A 5993-nucleotide genomic window follows, 5' to 3' on the forward strand; every position below is an offset into this window, starting at 1 on the left:
ACGTCCACGTCCACGTCTTGACATCCTAATGAAGGTAACAAAAGTGATTAGCACATTTACAAATATGCCAAAGCTAACTCACTTGCGTCTTAACGTATCGGACAACAGTAATTCACTCCATATAAACACGAAGTCACGTAAACACATACGAATTTCCTTCTTAGATAATAACTGTCCCGCGGTGTTACTAGAGTTCCAATTAGAAATAACAGTGATCAAGTGCTCTTCTAATAGGACTTCCACAAACCCATAGACCCAATCAATATCTTAGGAACTAAATCCCATACCCATATAATCATATAAGCATGTTATTACTAAGCGTACAATACATACTAACGTCTCAATTAAGTGAGACAAACCCATTGTGATAATAAACACTTCCCACATACCCAAAGTATTCAAATCCAGTACGCTTTGATACCAAGTTGTAACGTCCCCAAAATAATACAATAAATATAACCCATAAGCGGAAGGATAGTAGAAATAACATGCCTTCATTCATTAAAGTTCGTATACAAAAAATATAACATGCCTTCATTCATTAAAGTTCGTATACAAAAAATAACACATGCGATATACATTTACAAACTGTTCATCATGAATCTACAACATGTGTTACAACGATAAAAGAACTGAAAACTAAACAGATAATCATATTCCAAGTCATTGCTTGGTTACAACAAAAGTGACCATAGCTCAAAACAGTTAAAGCCTTTGGCTATACAAAAGAATACAACAAAAGAAAGAAACTCTTGCTCCCAAATGTCCCTCCAAACTATTGCCTTGGCGGAAGCATATCACCAATACCTGAAAATGGTTTTTCCTAAATAGGGTGAGCCAAAACCTAGTAGAAATAATCCAACACAATATATGAGATTTAATAAAGATATAAGTACAACGTGCATATACAATGCCTATGACCAAAAAAAAAAAAAAAAGTAGTAACATGTTATAGTAAGAACAATTAAAATACTTTTTGTTAACAAAAAAATATAGACATAATTTTTTTTTTCTTATTTTTTAAATATGAACATGGGGTTATATTCTTTACATATTTACATCGCCACAAACCCTCCATCATATTTCTCTAAAAAAAATTCAAAAAAAACTCAAAACATTAACTCTTTTAATAGAGTGTTTTTGTGACACCCGATTTTTTTTACCATAATTGTATTCATATAAAATAATAATAATAAATAATGAGAATAATAATAATAGTAATAAATAAATACAGTTCCGTAGTATATCAAAAGTGCTTAGTAAAAGCTTGTGATTTACAACGTTAGCTGTTATTAATTTTAAAATATTAGAAATCTTTGTTTAAAGGGGTAGATCATGGGACACCGTATTTTTAATATTAAGAAGTGGTAAATGATGTTTTATAGTTTGGCGGTGAGGTTTTTAGACACAAACCTAACCAAATTTTTTAGGGATCATTATGGATTACCAAAGAGGGCGACAACCCTTAGAATTATAAGAAGCCAACCCTAATCTCCTAGAGCCAATAAATTAGATGACCTTTGGACAATTGGTGAGGTAAGAGTCAAAGGTCAGGCCAGGTGGCGCCTTCTGAGAACACGTAATCAACTTGAGCTCCAAGAATTGAAGCATATAAATAGGGCGTTATAGTAGAAGCAAGGATGTCAATCAACGAAAAGAGTAGTAGAAGGAATAGCACAAGAGGTTCGGTAGCACGGGAAAAATAGGGATAAATTTATATTAAATGTGAGTTATATTATACTTTGAGTTACCATAACATGTTTTAAATATGTCTTAAGTTACCATAATATATTTTACAAATGTTTTGAGTTACCACAATTTATTTTGTATAATTTATGTTTTATGGTTACGTTAATGTTTCAATTACGTAGATTATTTTCTGAACTCTATTTACTTAAATTGAAACCCATGGATATGTCTGTTTAACTTTTAATAGTTACTTGACAATGATTTTGTAAACAATTATTTTCTATATCACCACGGGAGTCCCATGCCTTGGGAGACTTAAATAATCCTTGGCCCTTGTTTGGCCATTTTGTGGTACTCTGTTTGTCATGAATCCATTGACCCCTATCCTGATTGTCACTCTAGTGACCCTTGTTCTGTTCTATTTTGTACCGTGATTATAGTTATTTACATAATTTTTATTTCAGTTTCTGCCACTTAAATAATTTATTTATACAACTTAAATTATGTTAATGTTTTAGCTTAAATAACTATCCATGGCTATTTTGTGTCTCTATACTCACAGTATAATATTTCTCACTCTGCTATGTGCTTATAGCTGTTATCCCTTTCAGGTGACGAGATTTAGCAAGATCAAGATGGGGAATGAATCGCTGTGTTGTTTTTTTTTATTTCTTTTTTTTTTAAAGATTTCTATCTGTTTTTTTTTTTATTTTTTATTATCGGACTCTTGTAATACAATAAAGCCCAAATGGTTGTGTTTGTTTCCTTTTAATAAACATTTGGTACTCAATTATTTTATTTTAATTTATTTAATTTATTCGCTTGCGATACGACTACAAAATTATTTGAATTATTTTATTTTTATCTTATTGCGACGCCGAGCCTTTGGGTACTGGGTTTGGGTGGTGACAATTTTAGCTAATAGAAAATATTGTAGCAGAGAGCATACCTTGATAATAGAAATTTATCAAATGATAAATGATTTTCGGAGCTGATCTACATTTTAGTTTTGTTGATGTTGTTCTGCTTCTCCACCTTACAACTATCACCTCCGCCTTGATTATACCACACTTAGTTATGAATTTTGAAGAAAAAATTGGGACATAATCAATTAAACAATAATAAATATTAACTAATTTTTAATATCCAAGACAAAAGAGTTTAAAAGTGTTGTGATGATTTATTGTATGAAATAATATTTTGAGCAATAAACAAGTTTTATATGGTGTGAAAAAAATATTTGTGATTGTGCAACAACTAGGGTTTTGTGTAGAGAAATAATAAATTGGAAAAAAAAAGATAAGGAATAAGATTTTAATATCTACTTTTGAATTTGTCACGACCCAAACCCGCCCCTATGGGCTTAGCACCGTAACCGGCCAGTAATCCGAGATTACAGAAGGCCTGCTTAACAGTAGAACAGTAATACAGAGTACAGGGGCTGGCAGAAGCCAATATAGTAAATAAACAATATCCAATGAGCTGTGACAGTCTGTATACAAAAAGACTTTTCATTCAAATATATACAGTCAGACAAAACAGTATGTACATATATACAATCATTCAGTTCAGGGACCTAATCCCTATTAAACAGTACAGTACGGTACACAAAACAGTTACAGAGACAGAAGGGGGAACTAAAACACCCCTAAACCGTAGCTTGACAGGCTCGGAACCTCGCATTGAGGCACATAGGCTAGCTCGACAAAACTGGAGTTTACCCCGACGCTTCTAGCTGCGGTCTGGTGCCTGTACACCTACATATATATATGAGCAGTGAGCTAAAGCCCAGTGAATAACACAATGCGTAAAGGGGTTAAGAATGAATGTCCTTACAGTAATGAAAACAGTTCATTAATTCAGTATTTCAGTCGTTCAGTCAGTACAGTCATATGTGGTACATCCATTAGCATAATAGTACAGTAAACAGCAGGTCTTAAAAGACCGAACAATAAATGATGGCCATCAATCAGTAACAGTAGTGGTTCCAACGAGGGAACCGACAGAGATCTCTGTAACAGTAACAGTAAACAGTAGGTGCTAAGGATACCACAATACAGTTCAAAATATAGGACATACATTAATTCAGTTAACAGTAATCAGTTCATAAAGCAGTACAGTTTAATTGTTCAGAAGATAATCATTTTGAACATATCTTTACACAGTTGTTACTCACAGAGTTTCGGGCTACAGTAAAGCTAGAGCGCGTCCCCAGTCGCCAACCCTACACAGTTACAGATTGAATACACACTAAGCTACACAGTTGGGAAATAATAACTTAATCCCTAATTTGCCTCGGTGTGTTCTACATCTATATCCTCATTAAGATGTTTTAAACTAGGCCTAAGAATGCCTAGGATGGGATGAGGATGCAAAGATGCACTTTAAAAGCATTTTCAGAATTTTCAGAAGACAAGGGTCACGCTCGAGCGTAGGTTACTCCGCTCGAGCGGACATGCAGACAAAGGTTTTCGCTCGAGCGTAGACTTACTCGCTCGAGCGTTTTGCAAAACAGTCAAAAGTGCTGTATGGGTGAAAATCACGCTCGATTGGGCGCTCGATACCCGCTCGAGCATGAGACACAATGTCCCGTTCGAGCGTCAATTCTTCCGCTCGAACGGACTTCAAAATAGAACAAAAATGCTGGGAGCACGATTTCCACGCTTGAGCACCAGTCACCCCGCTCGAGCGTGAGTCCAAATTCTGGAAATTCCAGATTTGAACCTCAAGCTCAAAACCAAGTTTTAAACCATAAATTTCGATCCTCTTGGGCCAATTTTCTAGAAAACACATCAAAACTCATACTTTAACATGATTCAAAGCTCAATTTGTAAAATCAAGGCCCAAGGGTGTTTCAAACAACTCAATTTGAAACCAATTTTCATGAATATGAAGAACATGCAAACATGCATGAATTTCAACCATTTCAAAGCTTTAAATACAAGCTCAAATGAGCTAACTCTTACAAAAACAAGATGAAAACATGGACTTAACATAACTATGAGCATGCATGTTATCGGTTCGGCCGCCGATAAGGCCCTTAACTAGCAGTTTAAACACAAAGACCCGAACAGATCATCAAATAACCAAACAGATAGAATTACAATTAAACAGGTATACTCAGTCAATTCAGTTTCAATTTCAGTCAGTCAGTTCAGTAGTTTATTCAGTTTACTTATCAGTCATAATCACTTTCAGTTTAACGGTAATCAGTGGTTATTCGGTAAACAGTGACGAGGGTTGTTACAGAATTTTTGTAAGAGACAATGGTTTAGACAAATCAAGAAAGATTTTCTTTTAAATTTCTTTATGAAAAATATAAATCATGAAATAATTAGTATTTTTATAATTATTATATTAACGTGTTAGCTAATAGCATTTTTTTAAGTTCAAAAATTCAAAAATTTAGTTGGAAGTTTTGGAGCTCTCACAAGACTTTTTATGAAAAGTCATTTTACTATAATATAGAATATAGATAGATGAAAGTAATTTAGATTATTAAATTATATTGAATATATATTATATACATAAGTAATACAATACAAAATATTACTTTTTTTTATATATATTTTAAATACTATTATAATTGCATATCTTTTACATTATATAAATTATTTGTTTGTATGTTATTAATGATTTTCTTAAAAAAATGTAAATATAATATAATTTTAACAAATTAATAGTTGGGGTATTTATTAGAAAATTATCTTTCAAGTGCTTAATCCCAATTAGTTCACAACATATTCTTTTATTCTAATAAATCATATTATTTAGATATTTGATCCACCAAATCTTAATTATCATATTTAAGGTATTTTAAAGAAATTTTACCCTTCCAAATTTTTTGAACTCTTAATAATTTAGTGATGTGAACATTTATATTTGACAGTGTGAATATTCACATCAAAGAAAATTCAACTATCAATGTAAACATTAATGCGTACTTCACCCTATTATCATTAGGGATATTGTAACTTGTCACTCATAGAATTTATTGAAACATAAAAAATTAATTTAGATTAAGGCCTCGTTTGAAAAGTTGGCTATTTTAATAAGCTAAAATAGTTGTGTTTGGAAAGAGAAATAGATTTTTTTATAGTTAAATGTGATATTTGTAAGAGAAAAAATTAAATAATTATGAATTTGATGTGACATTTTATCCTATTAACTATTTTAACATATTTTATCTTTTTATAGATTTTAATAAAAAAAACCAAACCCAACTTGCCAAACACCCTCTAAATAAAACATAAATATCTAAAGAGAGATTTATAAATAAATGCTTCCTAATAATTTAATTAGAT

The sequence above is a fragment of the Camellia sinensis genome, chromosome 1 (assembly GCF_055761805.1).
Source record: "Camellia sinensis isolate YWXY chromosome 1, ASM5576180v1, whole genome shotgun sequence".
NCBI classification, from domain to species: domain Eukaryota; kingdom Viridiplantae; phylum Streptophyta; class Magnoliopsida; order Ericales; family Theaceae; genus Camellia; species Camellia sinensis.